This window comes from Frieseomelitta varia, unplaced genomic scaffold (assembly GCF_011392965.1).
Source record: "Frieseomelitta varia isolate USP_RPSP 00005682 unplaced genomic scaffold, Fvar_1.2 scaffold_371, whole genome shotgun sequence".
NCBI lineage: Eukaryota > Metazoa > Arthropoda > Insecta > Hymenoptera > Apidae > Frieseomelitta > Frieseomelitta varia.
This window is the reverse complement of record NW_025110114.1, coordinates 43286-54118: the sequence shown is the minus strand read 5'-3', so window position 1 is coordinate 54118 and position 10833 is coordinate 43286.

Sequence of the window (10833 nt, the reverse complement as noted above, 5' to 3'; positions counted from 1 at the left end):
CTTCGATGGTTTCATTCTGTTTGGCTCGCGCGTATAGTATAAATGGACCTTAAATCGTTATAGCACGCCTGTTCTCTACAATCATGCCACAGTTACGCGCAGTTACGAACTGACGTTTGGAATGCCCTCGCGGTTGTAAATTTGCCGCGGAATTCCCCGGAGGATCTGTACGTTTGATAATCGTCGCGGATGAAAAAGCGTGCAGGATGTTCGGTCGAATTGAATTTGCTCGTGTCAGGACTGTTTGCAGTTACACGAGACGCGTCGATGGAGAACGTCGAGGAAGGGGTGAGGAGGACCCACAACTTGCTCGCGGAGATTTGTCCTAATCTCGTTTACCAAAGTCCAGAAACATTCGCCAGATTGCTACGGAGTTACCTGCCCGCCAGAGTAACGAAATCACTTTAACCAGACCATCGTCAGATGCCCTTCACCCGCGACTACATCTGTTCTGATGGGAATACGATTCGTAAGAGCGTCGCTCTCCCTCTTTCGTCCCCTTCGTCCCCACGTTTCGGGTCAACTTTGGCTTAGGTCTTGGTAAAATAAAAACGAAAGTTTATTGTTAAAGTTCGTTATAAAATTATAGCGTTTGGTGTTTGACGTATTATTCGAAAGACGAAGCCACTCACAACTCGGCGGTGGAAAGGCAGCCGGCGTGGACAAACGTAAATCGAGTTTGAACCTTTGATCAGTTTCTACCTTGAATCGTTGCAAAAAAGTGGAAATACAAATTATTGAGTTGACAATATAAAAGACTTTCAGCGGTAATTGCACAATGTTTGCAGAAGTTGCGTTTTAAAAATACGAAGTAGAGAGGGTGGAGGAAAATTTTAACGCATTTGTGGAAAAATATCGTTAAGATATAAATATATATATATATATATATATAAAATTTTTCTCCACCCCCTCTGTACTTCGTATTATTGAATTGACAATATAAAAGACCTTCAGCGGTAATTGCACAATGTTTGTCGTGCAGAAGTTGCTTTTTAAAAATACGAAGTACAGAGGGTGGAGGAAAATTTTAATGCATTTGTGGAAAAATATTGTTAAGATATAAATATATATATATATATTTATATTTATATTATAAATATATATATATAAAATTTTTCTCCACTCTCTGTACTTCGTATTTTTAAAAAGCAACTTTTGCACGACAAACATTGTGCAATTACCGCTGAAAGTCTTTTATATTGTCAACTCAATAATTTCCACGTCTTTGCAACGATTCAAGGTAGAAAATAAACTCGTAACTGGTCAAAGGTTCAAAGTAAACTCGAGTTACGTTTATCCACGCTGGCTGCCTTTCCACGACCGAGTTGTGAATGGCTTCGTCTTTCGAATAATATGTCAAACACCAAACGTTATAATTTCATAACGAACTACAATGAACTAAATATAAATATATATATATATATATATATATATATATATATATATACATATATATATCATCGAGTTTTCAACGAGTCAAATCGAATACGTAACGAACTCTGGTAGCCTCGTTATTGAGGGCCGGAAATCATGGCGTAGCCCTTTATCATCGGTTTCTTTTGTCGCGCGATAAATGACTCGTGTACAAGGTCGCATTCACGTACAGGGAGACTTCTTTGATGTTAAATTGCTTCGGGAAACGAGGCTGCTAACCATTTTACCTAGCTGTCAGAGGCTGCAGCTTAATTGTGCCACGGAGCAGGTCGCGCTATACCTTGACTACGCTCCTGGAACAGAGGCTTTTGACAGGAAATTGCCAGAATGAACGTTGCCCGACATTTCGTCGTTCGATGTTCAAAGTAAAAAATTGTACAAATTTCACTTCGATCTTCGAAGCCCACGATAGGGTTTGTCAAAATTCAGAACAACGAAGAATTCTTTTTCATCGCTACAATCATCATGGTCTCGAAAATTGAAATCTTCCTTTTTCAATGATCCCTTGAAACTCGATACGAGTTTTTCTTCATTCAATACGACTTTATTCAACTCTGAACGTTAGGATTAAATGACAAAACGTTAGGATTTCTTCGATGCAATGAAATCAATACAGCGAGTTTTAAGGTTTGATCTTTGGCACGACGATGTATGTAGATCTGGTTGCAAAACAAAATTTTTCAACGCTTTTACACACGTTTGATAATTTGGATAATTTTGACAAACGAACAGAAAAGTATTCTGTACTTTTGTTCGTCGTATTTATTAATATCTAGTTTTCTTTAAAATAAATTTAATTTATATATAATAATAATTAATTAAATATTATTAAAAATTAAATATTAAAATAAAATTTAATAATTAAATACTATTAAAAATTTATGGGATAAACTATAAATTTATTAATTTATATAATATTACAATTTTATTTTTAAAATTGTGATTTTAGTATTAATAAATAATAGAAAAATTTCATAATTTATTGATTTTTTTTAAAGATTATCATATTATAAAATTTATTATATATATGTAATTATTAAATATATATATTATTTTTAAATTATTAAATATATATATTATTTTTATTATATATATGTAATTATGAATTATCATATATATATAATTATTAAAAAAGAAATTTTAATTTTTAAAAACACGATATTAATGATTAAATTAGTTATAATATATATATATATCCCACTCGATTTATGCTGCGAAAACATTTTTGAGAGAAAGGAAAGTCCAGACCGTACCAGAGTGGAGGTTTCGCGCTTTAAAACGAGTGAATCGTTGCATAATCATTATTTTTTTTTCTCTTTCACGAAATTGCAACAGTTTCGAATATCCGACAACCTTCTTTTTCGTCGGAATTTCTTTCCATCGTCCACGTGAATTTCGACGACTCGCGTGAAATCTCGCGCGATCGAAGGCAAAGCGAGTGAAAGTTGAGAGCCGCAGTGGCGACGTAACGTTAAATTGGAGACCGTATATCCCGGGCGCACGAAATTGCAGGGGGTTCACTAAATAGCGGGCACTTTAGCACGACCTTCCGCTAATAAGATCCTTCGAGTGATACTCCGGCCGGCCGGGAGTGTTTAAAGTTGAACGTTAACTCGGATACCTTGTTGTCGGCGCGCGTTTTAACTCCTCGTCTCGCGCCACCGCCACCATCACCACCACCACCACCACTACCGCTCGCTTCGGTGGTTTAGATTCGCATCGCCACCGAAATCGTATTTATAACTTTCCGTCGTGGTGAAAAAAGGGGTAGAAAGAAAGAAAGAAAAAGAAAAATAAAAAGAAAAAAAAAGAAAAGAAGGTGGAAAAAAAAGAAGGAAAAAAGAACGACGTAGGGGGGCGGACAAAGGGCGCTTTTTATATTCGCTTTCGAGCTCTATTAGAGATTTAATGTACGTAACCGTACGAATGTGCATTACATCGATGTAATTACAGCGGTGGAAAGAAGTAGGCCAGTTTAAAGTGCACCGCCACGCGGCGTAGAAAACGCTGGAAATTCTTTTTTTGTTTTTTCTTTTTTTTTTTTTTTGTTTTTTTCTTTCTTTTTTCGGATATTTATTTTATGCGCGTTTTCATGGTATCTCGGCACTGTTCCATTCGTTTGCCCTGCATTTCATTTTTATTTCGCTTCGTTCTAATTTTCATGCGTACCGGACTTTTGACCGTACCTGGGCTTTTTATACCCTTTGGGTCGTACACTGCGCGATATATGAAACACTGTACCGAGCTGTAAATTTCTCGCAAAGAAATATAGTGGAGGGATCGGGTTCCTTAAATCTCGTCTGATACATGACGAAAGATATTCACTAGATATTGGCTAGATTAGATTTTATAAATTACTTTTTTCGATATAAATTAATACCTTTCATAAATTACTACTAGTTGGATTTTATAAAATTTTCACTCATAATTTTTGTTTTACTAGATTGTTAAATTACAATATATTTTTAGATTTATAATTTTTCACTTTTTATAAATTACTACTAGTTAGATTTTATAAATTTTTCACTCATAATTTTTATTTTATTAGATTGTTAAATTACAATATATTTTTAGATTTATAATTTTTCACTCATAATTTTTATTTTACTAGATTGTTAAATTACAATATATTTTTAGATTTATAATTTTTCACTTTTTATAAATTACTACCAGTTAGATTTTAGATAACTTTTTCACTCATAATTTTTATTTTATTAGATTGTTAAATTACAATATATTTTTAGATTTATAATTTTTCACTTTTTATAAATTACTACTAGTTAGATTTTATAAATTTTTCACTCATAATTTTTATTTTACTAGATTATTGAATTATAATTTTTCACTTAAAATTACTACCAGTTAGATATTATAAATTTTTCACTCATAATTTTTATTTTCTTACATTATTGAATTATAATTTTTCATTTTTTATAAACTACTACATTTTATAAATTTTTCATTCAATAGTGCTTTCATGCAACCCGACGTAACAAAAATTTGGTTCATCGCGATGGAATTTGATCAAAGAATGTTTCGTTAGAAAATATGTATGTACATATATATATATATATATTTAAATAAATTCGCCGCACACATTAAAAAGATAACCTGATATCATATATAATTATAACGCGTTCAGGATATGTTTATGCAAATGCAGGTTGCGATAACGCGAAGCAAATGAGAGCGAGGCGGAGAATTTACAGATCGCCACCTGTTAAACGTAAATATGTTAAAACATCGAATATTTTAATATCTATCTTTGCAGGCTGCCCGAGAAGTCTAATTATCCGTCATAAAAAGCTTTCGTACACGAGCCTGCAGAAGTAAAACTCGAGTCTCACATAGTTCACGTCGCGTGATACCAGCCTGAAGTGCAACCTCCACGTAACTTCACTGTGAGAGTACACCTCGGACGTTCTATAACGACGTTATGGCGCATTCTTGCATGGACACGATAAATATGAAATACCACGGCGTGCACGTGCTACGTGTACTACTTCGTATACGTATAATACTCTTCACACTATCCAATAGCAATACTCTTGCCCCTCGTTCCTCAATTTCGACATTCCTCCTGTATAAATATCTGACAATAAAATACGTGCATCGATGCGTAGATCATTAAATTTGGCTTCACTCCGACGAATCGTTTTACTTTCATACATAGCACAAAACCACAACATAAATAACCAACTAAGGATCGTCCAACTTATTTCAAAATAAGAGTGCAAAAGAAAGTAGCAAGAGTGAAAGGTTAGCCTTCCGAAGTAATACAATCGAAGAATTCTAATCGTTCCAGATTAAATTTCAGAGATTCTCGTCTCTCGTCTCGACGAAAAAGAAAAAAAAAAGAGAAGAAGAAGAAGAAGAAGAAGAAGAAGAAGAAGAAGAAGAAGAAGAAGAAGAAGGAACTTCTTCGCCGTTTGGTACGCGCTTCGATCGCCAATGGCACACGGTTCTACGTGGCACGTGTCGCAGAACTTCTTAAAGATCGCCGCGAGGAACGTCCCGAAGATTCGATTCGTCGCATCGACGTCCCCTGGCGGCGAGGGTCGAGGTCGGAAGGTCAGGTACCGTTCGCTATTTAGAGCAGGACCTTGGGCTTGCCGTTGGTTCTTATCTCGAGCCGTGCGAAACGAGAGTGCGAGAGAAGGAGAGGGGAGAGGGGTGGGGGAGGGCGTGGAGAGGAAAGAGAAAGAAATGGAAAGAGGTACACGCGATGTCTCGTGTGTTAGTTGGGCAAAGATGCAAGGGAAAGTTTCTCGGGCAAAAGTGGTCACGTACCGGCTTTGTCAGACGCCGCCAATCTCCTTGAACGATCTAGCCTCGAAAAATCCTACTTTCTTAGGCACGCTGCGCTTCTCGTTCCTCCCTCGCGACTCTCCTCCTCCTTTTCTTCGCGCGATCCTTCGATTTTCGGCTTTCCCTTTCCTCTCTCTCTCTCTCTCTCTCTCTCTCTCTCTCTCTTTTTCTCTCTTTTGCTGGAGAATCTTAGATTTGAGAGACTTTGCGGGAATTTCAGGTGACTTTATTATTAACATTTATTAATACGTTCTTCGAATTACGTGAAAAATTAGCATGCGTGATAATACGGGATAATAATTTTTAAATACACATTCGCGTCTTTAAGGATATAATTATATAAAAGCAGAGCTTAGATGAAAAAAATATTGTAGTATAGTTGTCAAGTACTAGAATCTACTATCGTGGATGTTTAGTTAGTTGTAGAGATCTTTACTGTGAAACGTATTATACTATAGATGATTATATATAGTTGATTGAATATATATTTCTGTGTCACGCAGTTTATGTTCCATGCAATTTTAAGTGTAAAATTTCTAACAAACGTGTAAAAACACTACAGTCTAAATACGTATAGAAAGTTTAAATTATAGATGTTTAGCATTGTATTATATTTGGCATTATATTATAGATATTTAGTACGAAACATATTATATTATAGATGTTATATAGTTGAATATATTTCCTATATTATAGATGTTATATAGTTTACTATAGATATTATACTGTTTACTATAGATGTTATATAGTTGAATTATTGTTATATAATTGAATTATATAAATATTATTATGCAATTTATGTTCTATACAATTTTAAGTATAAAATTTCTAACAAACGTGCAAAAATCTACAGTCTAAATACGTATACGTATAGAAAGTATAAATCATAGATGTTTAGCATTGTATTATATTTGGCATTATATTATAGATATTTAATACGAAACATATTACGTTATAGATGTTATATAGTTTACTATAGATATTATACTGTTTACTATAGATGTTATATAGTTGAATTATTATTATATAATTCAATTATATAAATATTATTATGCAATTTATGTTCTATACAATTTTAAGTGTAAAATTTCTAACAAACGTATAAAAATCTACAGTCTAAATACGTATACGTATAGAAAGTATAATATCATAGATATTTAGCATTATATTATAGATGTTATACAGTTTACTGTAGATATTATACTGTCTACTATAAATGTTATATAGTTGAATATTTTATTGTTATATAATTGAATTATATAAATATTATTATGCAATTTATGTTCTATACAATTTTAAGTGTAAAACTTCTAACAAACGTATAAAAATCTACAGTCTAAAGACATATACGTATAGAAAGTATAATATCATAGATGTTATATAGTTGAATATATTTCCTATACTATAGATGTTATATAGCTAAATATATTATTGTTACACAGTTGAACATTATTATCATGCAATTTGCGTTGTACGCAATTTTGAGTTTAAAATTTCTAACAAAATTTATGCAGAAACCTGCAACCTGTATACGCATATAAACTTTTTTACAATGATATAAAATTTTCTACGAGAAAATTTAGTCGTTCTATGAATGAGAAAGTGTCTTCCTGAATTCTTCTCAGCCTCAGAAAGTTTTCAGCCATTGGAACCATTCGAAAATTCTCGGTTATCGATAACCATTCACGTTCTCCGGTTTCATATCCGCTCGCTGCAGAACATCCGGCGCTCTCCATCAAATCGGGTCACCCGGTATAACTACATAACGTGGCTCATCACACAGCCTCTCGACAATATGGTTCGTATTACGGCCGCGGGATTGATTGTCGGCGATCTATTTCGCCTGGCTTAATTTTATTTAGCCGCTGTATTTTTCATCTGCTGAAACGTAGCGTTTATTGTTTCTTCGTTTGGAGAGGAATTGAAGGAACCGAGCGATGAAGAACAAATACGAGAAAGCGAAAGAAAGTAGGTCGATGTGATTTCGATGATTAATTGTGACAACCACGGAACTCGACCATCTCGAATTGATAGGTGTTGAAAATATACAGGAAACTTTGCTGACAAAAATTCTGTTCAGTTACGAAAGAGATCATATTTTCTTTTTTTATAGCTTCGGGATCATAGTTTCGTAGATTTCGAGGTTGTATTCAGTATTTTCTCAATGGAATCCTTTTATATATACCAATCGTTTCAATTTTTTATCCTCTATAAAAGAAAAAAAGAAGCAAACTTAGTAGCTTGGGAGATATTTGTAAAATCTGTGCACGAGGACTCTCTTCGTCTTCCACGTATAAATAGATCTTGTAAAATTGGGATTAAAGTATTTGCCTTAAACTATAGTTAATATTAACTAATATAAATATTAATATTAACTACTATAATTAACAAACAGTTTCTCAACGCACGAAATGTCGAGCTGCATCGATTAATAGTGCAAACTATTATAAAGTGGAGCCTCGAAAACCGACTCGGACTAACAAAATTATTACTACTTGATGAATCTTTCTCGCAGCTTCAAGAACAATAGAGACACGAATAACGAATGATAGTTCACCCCACATAATAATATGTATCTCTTAATTAATAAATCATAGTGAATAAATAGAAAATAAATTGTTCTACTTTCCATAGCTAAACAACTTATCGAAACTGACATTCGTTGCATCGATATCTATTTTCTCCTTAAATCTTGTGAGCAAATCTGAACGAATCTGATTGTGGAACAAATTACCGGCGACGGATGGAACAAACGAGACGAGAGGCCAGCAATCATGGCGGGCATTAAGATTCGCGCGCCAGCAAGTAAAAGGAAACGAGGCGAGGCGTTCAAACGGTGTGTACAGGGTTATATCCTGGCTAAACAGACTGTAACGATTCATGGCCCGTGAATTATCGCGCGATCCCCTTCGAGCGATCCCCGCGACGTCTGCCGTTTCACCGAGCCTTCTTCTACTTGTGAAATTACGCGCGTCCATGTAATTATTCCAGCACCACGACGGGAGGGAGTTACCATCATTCCCGTCCACAGATTTAAAATTTCCTCATTAACAGCGAACAAAACTCTCCTTTCCTCGTCCAACGAGCCCTTTTTCTTCTTTTTTCAAGTTAACACCTCGTCTCACGTTAAGGAAGTTAACGACGAACACTTTTGCCGAACCATCTAGAGGTTTTTTCGTCTTACGCGAGCACGTGAATACTGGTTTCATGAATACTGGGCTTGTTATTCTCGGCAATTAGGGGATGATCGGAATGAGGATGAGTTTTATAGTACAATTATATAGTATGTCGATCGAACACTGAACAATTTGGATTTTTTTCTATGGGAGAGAAGAAATTTGTATGTATTTCTGGAGATTCGAATGATTTGTTATTTATTGCTGTTAGAATAATTTCTTTCTCGTCTCCAATTCCATTTTCTAAGTTCTACACTTCGATCGTGGGTAGTTCCAGTGTCAAATAACGCACAACGTGGGCTTTGGATACCTTTGACATTAACGAGCGAAGATTTGATCAACTTCAAACGAGAATACGATACGTGGGATACTTGGATAAATGTCTGGGAGAATTACAAGGAATCGTGAAATAACTAACTGCAAGCTACCATTACTAAACGACGCAAGGAATTGCTAGCAGAGTAACTGAGATTTTAATGAAACTAAATAAATTCATTAAATAATAATCGAATAATGTTGCAATTTTGCAAGCAGAAACTCGAAGCCTGTACCATCAAAATTTATCATTCAGATGGCAAAGTGAAGACACTTTCCTTCTTGAAAATGCAGGGTGAGCCACCCAAAATCGCTTCCCACTAAAATAAATCATAATAAATAATTTTTATTATATGTATATGAATAATTTATTGTATATTTATGTAAATAAACAATTTTTTTATTATATATATATTTTTTTACAGATTAAAGTACAATTCATGAACTTTAAAATTAACAAAATTAGTTTTTCCTTATATTTTGATGGGAAGAAACTTTTGGCCCACCCTGAAAATTGTCACAGTGCATAAAAATATTGGAAAAATATGATGAATTTGAAGATTAATTCCCTCGCTGTACAAATTTTGTTTCGCCAACCTATGAACTTTGAATGAATACCATTTCTTGAATTTTCGTCATCTAAGCCTGACATTCAAAGTTTAATGAAACGACGAAAACAAAAAAAAAAAAATCGTACAGATTTCGAGGGATTATTGTAAAAGGGAGGTTTCAATCTTCACACACGTGCCGGATTCATTTCGATAAAAATATTTTCAATGCTCTCGCGTACTACGACAATTCGTGACATTTCTCATAAAAAAGAAAAGAACATCTCCACCTACACATCTCGAAAAAACATTTTAGTTTAAAATGAACTACGCATTATTTCGAAAGCGGAGAGACTTCGAGAGCTTTCAAATAAAAAGCTTCACCGCCGTGACGTTTCTTTTCACGAAGTCCCAGCAGTTTAAATATTTAGAGAATCACAGCGAGCACGAGGCACACACGTGATCTCTCACTTTAAATGCCGAAGACTTTTCTTTTGTGAAAATTGTTTTTCTTCTCTGCTGGAAAGCCAGAGACAAGCTCGCGTTCTCGTGCCAAGAAACGTACATATTTATATATCTCTGCATCGCGGTCCTTTCCTCAATTTTCATCGTGGTGTGTTCAGAGTCCGCGCTTCAACCACTTGCGCTGGCTAACAACTGATTGCGGACCATAACGAGTGACCGAACCCGTGTGCAATAATTCGTCGCTTTGTTTTTGAACTCGGTCGATGTGACATCGCTGGATAGAAATTATTGAGAGGTAATAAATTTATTATTTGTTTTGATTAAATATACTTAAAACTGAGAAAATATTGTAACTTTGAGATAAAAAATTCTCGACGTGCGTGGCACGTCATTGCAGCGCAAGAGGTTAACTACCTAATATGTTATTAAGTATAATTATACCTAAGGTATAATTATACTCTAATATTTACCTAATAATAATTATAGGTATAGTTATACCTTATAATAATTATACTTAATAACATATCTACCTTATAATAATTATACCTAATAACATACCTACTACCTAATATAATATGATAACTATC